Source organism: Triticum aestivum, chromosome 3D (assembly GCF_018294505.1).
Source record: "Triticum aestivum cultivar Chinese Spring chromosome 3D, IWGSC CS RefSeq v2.1, whole genome shotgun sequence".
In the NCBI taxonomy this organism is placed as follows: Eukaryota; Viridiplantae; Streptophyta; class Magnoliopsida; order Poales; family Poaceae; genus Triticum; species Triticum aestivum.
In genome coordinates, this window is record NC_057802.1 from 113,986,320 (window position 1) to 113,996,554 (window position 10,235).

The window sequence follows — 10,235 nt, forward strand, 5'->3', positions numbered from 1 at the left end:
GGGGGCACCGCACACGGCTAAAATATCGTATATCAAGTGTTTTTGGGGTGCTCCCCTGCCCCCGTATATAAAGGAGCAAGGAGGAGAGGGCCGGCCAAGGGGAGGTGGCGCGCCCAAGGGGGGAGTCCTACTCCCACCGGGAGTAGGACTCCTCCTTTCCTTGTGGGAGTAGGAGAAGGGAAGGGGGAAGGAGAAAGAAGGAAAGGGGCGCCCCCCTCCCTAGTCCAATTCGGACTAGCCCATGGGGAGGGGTGCGGCCACCCTTTGGGGTCTTTCTCTCCTTTCCCGTATGGCCCATTAAGGCCCAATACGAATTCCCGTAACTCTCCGGTACTCCGAAAAATACCCGAATCACTCGGAACCTTTCCGAAGTCCGAATATAGTCGTCCAATATATCGATCTTTACGTCTCGACCATTTCGAGACTCATCGTCATGTCCCCGATCTCATCCGGGACTCCGAACTCCTTCGGTACATCAACATACATAAACTCATAATAAAAATGTCATCGTAACGTTAAGCGTGCGGACCCTACGGGTTCGAGAACTATGTAGACATGACCGAGACACCTCTCCGGTCAATAACCAATAGCGGAACCTGGATGCTCATATTGGTTCCCACATATTCTACGAAGATCTTTATCGGTCAGACCGCATAACAACATACGTTGTTCCCTTTGTCATCGGTATGTTACTTGCCCGAGATTCGATCGTCGGTATCTCGATACCTAGTTCAATCTCGTTACCGGCAAGTCTCTTTACTCGTTCCGTAATACATCATCCCGCAACTAACTCATTAGTCACAATGCTTGCAAGGCTTATAGTGATGTGCATTACCGAGTGGGCCCAGAGATACCTCTCCGACAATCGGAGTGACAAATCCTAATCTCGAAATACGCCAACCCAACAAGTACCTTTGGAGACACCTGTAGAGCACCTTTATAATCACCCAGTTACGTTGTGACGTTTGGTAGCACACAAAGTGTTCCTCCGGTAAACGGGAGTTGCATAATCTCATAGTCATAGGAACATGTATAAGTCATGAAGAAAGCAATAGCAACATACTAAGCGATCGGGTGCTAAGCTAACGGAATGGGTCAAGTCAATCACGTCATTCTCCTAATGAGGTGATCCCGTTAATCAAATGACAACTCATGTCTATGGCTAGGAAACATAACCATCTTTGATTAACGAGCTAGTCAAGTAGAGGCATACTAGTGACACTCTGTTTGTCTATGTATTCACACATGTATTATGTTTCCGGTTAATACAATTCTAGCATGAATAATAAACATTTATCATGATATAAGGAAATAAATAATACTTTATTATTGCCTCTAGGGCATATTTCCTTCAGAGTGGCCTTTGACGCATCGATGACGTGGAGTCTCGGCGGTGCGGTGCGGCAAGGTCTCGGTGATGGATGCGGGATGATCGACGCGCGTAGGGAGGTGGCTCTGTCTAGCGATAGGCCTGGCAAGCTCAGTACGTTGATAGCAGTTCTGAAGAGGGGCCGGAGGAAGATGGCGGCGGCAGCCTCTGGAGCGTGCGTATGCAGTGCCCGCTGAGAGTATGCTGGACTAGTTTGTGCCCTCGACCTGCTGTTGGACGGTTTGGTTGGGGCCTCCGGTTTGATGTTCAACGTTGGTGTGAGGTCAGGGCAGGCGGCCCCGATCATGTGCACCCCCTTCATCATTTGATAGGTGTAGCGATTGTAGTTGCCAAAGAAGATGGCTTCAGACTTATTGATGTATTTCTTTGTATGGTCTTGGTGAATAATAAATAAAATAGTTCTATGCATCATCCTGATGCAGAGGCCTGGGGTCATCTTCCTTTTTGAAAGAAATGAATGTTTCCATAGGATTCATTTGTACTACTCCCTCTGTCCCAAAATATAAGAACATTTTTAACACCACACTAGTGTCAAAAACGTTCTTATATTATGGGACGGAGGGAGTAGTTTTTATGCGAAAATTTCCATCCACTCCAACCTCATGTGAAGAATGCTACGTTTTTCCAGCGCATTGTCAAACGACCATACTAATCCTATATTATTGACGAAGGCGTCATGCCACTCCATTTCTATATTTTTACTATTCCTACATTTTACAAATCCTGCGAAGCAAAGAGGCCCTTATTTTTTGCGAAGTTTTATCCATTGAAATAAAAAAAAATAGTTTAGTTGGTTAAATTGAGTTAATCAAATTTGTCTATAATCCACATATTTTCTATGTTTTTTCTTTTCATTTTGGATTCTTAATTCTGGTCATCGGGAACCCACGCGTGGGCCATTAATCATGGACGCGTGAATGTGTTGGAAATATTAGCACTTTTTTGTGTTGGAAATATGCCCTAGAGGCAATAATAAAAGGTTATTATTATATTTCTTTGTTCATGATAATAGTCTATTGTTCATGCTATAATTGTATTGTCCGGAAATCGTAATACATGTGTGAATACATAGACCACATCCTGTCCCTAGTAAGCCTCTAGTTGACTAGCTCGTTGATCAACAGATAGTCATGGTTTCCTGACTATGGACATTGGATGTCATTGATAACGGGATCACATCATTAGGAGAATGATGTGATGGACAAGACCCAATCCTAAGCATAGCATAAAAGATCGTGTAGTTTCGTTTGCTAGAGCTTTTCCAATGTCAAGTATCTTTTCCTTAGACCATGAGATCGTGCAACTCCCGGATACCGTAGGAGTGCTTTGGGTGTGCCAAACGTCACAACGTAACTGGGTGACTATAAAGGTGCATTACGGGTATTTCCGAAAGTGTCTGTTGGGTTGGCACGGATCGAGACTGGGATTTGTCACTCCGTGTGACGGAGAGGTATCTCTGGGCCCACTCGGTAATGCATCATCATAATGAGCTCAATGTGACTAAGGCGTTAGTCACGGGATCATGCATTGCGGTACGAGTAAAGAGACTTGCCGGTAACGAGATTGAACAAGGTATTGGGATACCGACGATCGAATCTCGGGCAAGTAACATACCGATTGACAAAGGGAATTGCATACGGATTGATTGAATCCTCGACACCGTGGTTCATCCGATGATATCATCGTGGAACATGTGGGGGCCAACATGGGTATCCAGATCCCGCTGTTGGTTATTGACCGGAGAGGCGTCTCGGTCATGTCTGCATGTCTCCCGAACCCGTAGGGTATACACACTTAAGGTCCGGTGACGCTAGGGTTGTAGAGATATATGTATGCGGAAACCCGAAAGTTGTTCGGAGTCCCGGATGAGATCCCGGACGTCACGAGAGGTTTCGGAATGGTCCGGAGGTAAAGATTTATATATGGGAAGTCTTATTTTGGTCGCCGGAAAAGTTTCGCGCTTTATCTGTATTGTACCGGGAGTGCCGAAAGGGTTCCGGGGGTCCACCAAGGGGGTCCACCAGCCCCAGGGGGCCACATGGGCTGTAAGGGGTGCGCCTTGGCCTATATGGGCCAAGGGCACCAGCCCCAAGAGGCCCATGCGCAAGAGATAAGAAAAAAAGGAGAGTCCTAAAGGGGGAAGGCACCTCCGAGGTGCCTTGGGGGGGAAGGACTCCCCCCTGGCCGCACCCTTCCTTGGAGGAAGGGGCAAGGCTGCGCCCCCCTCTCCCTTGGCCCTATATATAGTGGGGGGGAGGGAGGGCAGCAAACTACAGCCTTGGGCGCCTCCCTCCTCCCCTGCAACACCTCTCTCTCTCTCGCAGAAGCTCGGCGAAGCCCTGCCGGAGACCCGCTACATCCACCACCACGCCGTCGTGCTGTTCGATCTCCATCAACCTCTCCTCCCCCCTTGCTGTATCAAGAAGGAGGAGACGTCGCTGCACCGTACGTGTGTTGAACGCTTAGGTGCCGTACGTTCGGCACTCGGTCATCGGTGATTTGGATCACGGCGAGTACGACTCCGTCATCCACGTTCATTGGAACGCTTCCGCTCGCGATCTACAAGGGTATGTAGATCCACTCCTTTCCCCTCGTTGCTAGTAGACTCCATAGATGCATCTTGGTGAGCGTAGGAAAATTTTAAATTATGCTACGTAACCCATCATTTTGATCAATCTAATCCATGAGTAGACACTAAGCATGTCAATCACGGTATGCAACTCATACGGATATCTAAACATGTGAGCACGTAGAATACATAAAACCTAAATATCTATGAAGACAACATATACGGCTAGCACATGAATGAGCAAATAGGGGATGAACAAATCATACCCTCTGGTTGGTCAGGGCAATCTGGCAGCGACATCAGCAACCTCGGAGTCGCCAGTGGCCTTCTTGTTGGTGGCGTCGGCCATGGGGTCGATGAAGGGAAGTAGTCGAAGTAGAGGAGGACGGAGACGAGGGCGGATTGGAGCAGTCGTGCCAAGACGCTCCCCAAAAACCTTATCATCGTTCTCCCGGGCAGGATCTCAAACGACGGGGTTCCAGAGGCACCTGCTCTCCCGAGCAACCGTGCACACGGTCGTCGGGATGGGATCGCCGAAAGCAGCACAATGAGATGAACAATAGACGACAGCTAGGGTTATTCAGTAGGGAGTGAGTGAGTTGGGGTTCACTCCAGCCAGCGACTCATTATATAGGCCGTTGGGTAGATGGGTGATAACCCACAAGTATAGGGGATCGCAACAGTTTTCGAGGGTAGAGTATTCAACCCAAATTTATTGATTCGACACAAGGGGAGCCAAAGAATATTCTCAAGTATTAGCAGTTGAGTTGTCAATTCAACCACACCTGGATAACTCAATATCTGCAGCAAAGTATTTAGTAGCAAAGTAGTATGATAGTAGCGGTAACGGTGGCAAAAGTAACTGTGATAGTTTTGTAGTGATTGTAACAGTAGCAACGGAAAAGTAAATAAGTGAAGAACAATATGTGAAAAGCTCGTAGGCATTGGATCGGTGATGGAGAATTATGCCGGATGCGATTATTCATGCAACAGTTATAACATAGGGTGACACAGAACTAGCTCCAATTCATCAATGTAATGTAGGCATGTATTCCGAATATAGTCATACGTGCTTATGGAAAAGAACTTGCATGACATCTTTTGTCCTACCCTCCCGTGGCAGCGGGGTCCTATTGGAAACTAAGGGATATTAAGGCCTCCTTTTAATAGAGTACCGGACCAAAGCATTAACACATAGTGAATACATGAACTCCTCAAACTACGGTCATCACCGGGAGTGGTCCCGATTATTGTCACTTCGGGGTTGCCGGATCATAACACATAGTAGGTGACTATTGACTTGCAAGATAGGATCAAGAACTCACATATATTCATGAAAACATAATAGGTTCAGATCTGAAATCATGGCACTCGGGCCCTAGTGACAAGCATTAAGCATAGCAAAGTCATAGCAACATCAATCTCAGAACATAGTGGATACTAGGGATCAAACCCTAACAAAACTAACTCGATTACATGATAAATCTCATCCAACCATCACCGTCCAACAAGCCTACGATGTAATTACTCGCGCACGGCGGTGAGCATCATGAAATTGGTGATGGAGGATGGTTGATGATGACGATGGCGACGGATTCCCCTCTCCGGAGCCCCGAACGGACTCCAAATCAGCCCTCCCGAGAGAGATTAGGGCTTGGCGGCGGCTCCGTATCGTAAAACGCGATGAATCCTTCTCTCTGATTTTTTTCTCCCCGAACACGAATATATAGAGTTGGAGTTGAGGTCGGTGGAGCACCAGGGGGCCCACGAGGCAGGGGGCGCGCCCAGGGGGTAGGCGCGCCCCCACCCTCGTGGATAGGGTGTGGGCCCCCTAGACTTGATTCTTTCGCTAGTATTTTTTATTAATTCCAAAAATAATCTCCGTTGATTTTCAGGTCATTCCGAGAACTTTTATTTCTGCACAAAAATAACACCATGGCAATTCTGCTGAAAACAGCGTCAGTCCGGGTTAGTTCCATTCAAATCATTCAAGTTAGAGTCCAAAACAAGGGCAAAAGTGTTTGGAAAAGTAGATACGACGGAGACGTGTCAACTCCCCCAAGCTTAAACATTTGCTTGTCCTCAAGCAATTTAGTTAATAAACAGAAAGTGATAAAGAAAAACTTTGACAAACTCTGTTTGCTCTTGTTGTTGTAAATATGTAAAGCCAGCATTCAAGTTTTCAGCAAAGATTATGACTAACCATATTCACAATAACATTTAGGTCTCATGTTTACTCATATCAATGGCATAATCAACTAGCGAGCAATAATAATAAATCTCGGATGACAACACTTTCTCAAAACAATCATAATATGATATAACAAGATGGTATCTCGCTAGCCCTTTCTGAGACCGCAAAACATAAATGCAGAGCACCTTTGAAGATCAAGGACTGACTAAACATTGTAATTCATGGTAAAAGAGATCCAGTCATAGTCATACTCAATATAAATTAATAGTAATGGATGCAAATGACAGCGGTGCTCTCCAGCTGGTGCTTTTTAATAAGAGGGTGATGACTCAACATAAAAGTAAATAGATAGGCCCTTCGCAGAGGGAAGCAGGGATTTGTAGAGGTGCCAGAGCTCGATTTTTGAAATAGAGATGAATAATATTTTGAGCGGCATACTTTCATTGTCAACATAACAACCGAGAGATCTCGATATCTTCCATGCTACTCACATTATAGGCGGTTCCCAAACAGAATGGTAAAGTTTATACTCCCCCTCCACCAACAAGCATCAATCCATGGCTTGCCCGAAACAACGAGTGCCTCCAACTAACAACAATCCCGGGGGAGTTTTGTTTGCAATTATTTTGATTTGATTTGCTTAAAGCATGGGACTGGGCATCCCGGTGACCAGCCATTTTCTCGTGAGTGAGGAGCGGAGTCCACTCCTCTTGAGAATAACCCGCCTAGCATGGAAGATACAGACAACCCTAGTTGATACATGAGCTATTCGAGCATGCAAAACAGAATTTCATTTGAAGGTTTAGAGTTTGGCACATACAAATTTACTTGGAACGGCAGGTAGATACCGCATATAGGAAGGTATGGTGGACTCATATGGAATAACTTTGGGGTTTAAGGGATTGGATGCACAAGCAGTATTCCCGCTTAGTACAAGTGAAGGCTAGAAAGAGACTGGGAAGCGACCAACTAGAGAGCGACAAAAGTCATGATCATGCATTAAAATTAATAAACATTGAGTGCAAGCATGAGTAGGATATAATCCACCATGAACATAAATATCGTGGAGGCTATGTTGATTTTGTTTCAACTACATGCGCGAACATGTGCCAAGTCAAGCCACTTGAATCATTCAAAGGAGGATACCACCCTACTATACCACATCACAACCATTTTGATAGCATGTTGGCACGCAAGGTAAACCATTATAAACTCCTAGCTAATTAAGCATGGCATAAGCAACTATAATCTCTAATTGTCATTGCAAATATGTTTATTCATAATAGGTTGAATCAGAAATGATGAACTAATCATATTTACAAAAACAAGAGAGGTCGAGTTCATACCAGCTTCTCTCATCTCAATCAGTCCATCATATATCGTCATAATTGCATTTCACTTGCACGACCGAACAATGATAATAATAATAGTACACGTGCTTTGGACTAAGCTGGAATCTGCAAGCATTTAATACAAAGGAGAAGACAAGGTAATATGGGCTCTTGGTTAAATCAACAATAATGTATATAAGAGCCCCTTCAACATTTTCATTATGGTCTTCTCCTCTCGACCCCCAAAGAGAAGAAAAGAATTAAAACTATTTACACGGGAAAGCTCCCAACAAACAAAAGAAAAACAGGAAATCTTTTTGGGTTTTCTTTTAATTATTACTACTACAGCATGAAAAGTAAACTAGCTAAAAGCTACAACTAATTTTTTTTTGGTTTTTCTTTTTCTTAAGGTTTTTCAAACACACAAGAAGAAAGCATAAAAAAGAGAATAAACTAGCATGGATATTACAATGAAAAAGTATGAGCACCGACAACTAGCATGAGTGTGTGAACATAAATGTAATGTCGTGAGATTTACGTACTCCCCCAAGCTTAGGCTTTTGGCCTAAGTTGGTCTATGGCCTTGGCTGGCCTGGCGGATATCCAAAGTTATAGTTGGGGTCGTACTGTGATGCAGCAGCTATTGCCTCATGAGCTGCCGCTTGGAGACGAGCTATCTCCGTCCTCCTCTTATACTCGTTTGCCTCCTCCCTGGTTATAATAAATCTCCCTTTTGTCTGAAAGTTAAAGAAAGTAGGAGCAGGGAGAGCAACATGGAAAATGCTGCGCCTGTCAAACATTAGTCGGTACTAGAGAGGTTGTTCATTCCTCTCAATAAACTGATGGCGAACCATAGCCTCATATCCTAGATAAGTGGGAGCAATTCCGTATCACTCTCATGTATGGGTATCCCAAGAAAATTAGCCACACGGGTTGCATAAATCCCCCCAAAAAAGTCTCCACTTAAACCATTGTTATGCAACCTCCGTGCAACAATGGCCCCCAAGTTATAGTGTTTATCTCCTAAAATAGCACTCCCGAGAACACTAAGGTCAGGGACACACATGTGACATGCTTCATCCTTACCATTTATGCACCTACCTATGAAGAGAGCAAAATAATGTATAGCAGGAAAATGAATGCTCCCTATGGTAGCTTGTGTTATATCTCTAGACTCCCCTACTGTAATACTAGCAAGAAAATCTTTAAGCTCAGATTTGCGAGGTTCACTAGCACTACCCCATTGTGGAAGTTTGCAAGCAGTACTAAAATCCTCTAAGTCCATAGTATAAGATTGGCCATAGATATCAAATAGGACAGTGTGAGAATTACGTGAGGATGGAAATTTGAACCTTCTCACAAAGGAATCAGTTAGGTGATAGTATTGAGGGCACTTATCTAGCATGAAGCCCTCGAGTTCAGCATTACGCACATATGCATCAAATTCCTCCTTAATTCCTGCTTGGACCATGAAATCGCCTGACGGCCATTCACAAGGCCGCACTTGACCTTCTCTCGGTGGTTCATCGTCCGCATCGCGTATTGCGGGCCTGGGTCCTTGCTTCCTTGAAGAACCACCTTGGTACATTTTCCTAAACATATTTCTTCCTCTGAAAAATTTCTGAAATTTTTAGTAACTTCAAATAAAAGTGAACCAAAATCAACAAAATTAATAGCAACTACTCCCACAAGTGCCTAGAGACTATATCATGCATTAGAACTACTTGGGACCATATAAATTTGACATGCAAGCTCAAGAACAGGGTCACCTAGGCAGCAAAAATTTGCAATGAATAAAGCACTAGAACAAAAACTAATTGGACCATTGGAGGAGTCACATACCGAAGAACAATCCCCCAAAGCAGTTTTGTGAGTGGAGCTTTGAGCTAGGAGATCGAAAATCGTAGCAAAATGAGCTAGAACTCGTGCTTGAGCTGGTTGGTGATTTTTTGGGAGGAAGAAGGAGTGTGTGGTGGCTGGAATAAGTGGAGGGGAGCCACCATGGGCCCACGAGGCAGGTGTGCGCGCCCAAGGGGTGGGCGCACCCTGGACCCTCGTGGCCAGGTGCTTGCTCCCCTGCTGTGTTCTCAGTGCCAGATATTCTGAAATATTCGGGGCATTTGGAGAACTTTTATTTTCGGGGTATTTTTTATTGCATGGATAATTCAGAAAATAGATAGAAAATACTAATTTTGCTTTATTTAATCTAAGTAGAAGAAAGTAAAAGGAGGGTACAGAAGGTTGTGCCTTCTAACTTCATCCATCTCATGCTCATCAAAAGGAATCCACTAACAAGGTTGATCAGGTCTTGTTAACAAACTCATTTCGAATAACATGAAACCGGAGAAATTTTGAATAACACTATGTTACCTCAACGGGGATATGCACATCCCCAACAATAAGAATGTCATATCTCTTTTTGACAGTAGGTAGAGGAAATTCAAAACCTCCAATAGTAATCGATGGAATTTTTCCAATAGAATTGATACTGTGGACTTGAGGTTGCTTCCTCGGAAAGTGTACCGTATGCTCATTACCATTAACATGAAAAGTGACATTGCCTTTGTTGCAATCAATAACAGCCCCTGCAGTATTCAAAAAGGGTCTACCAAGAATAATAGACATACTATCGTCCTCGGGAATATCAAGAATAACAAAGTCCGTTAAAATAGTAACGTTTGCAACCACAACAGGCACATCCTCACAAATACCGACAGGTATAGCAGTTGATTTATCGGCCATTTGCAAAGA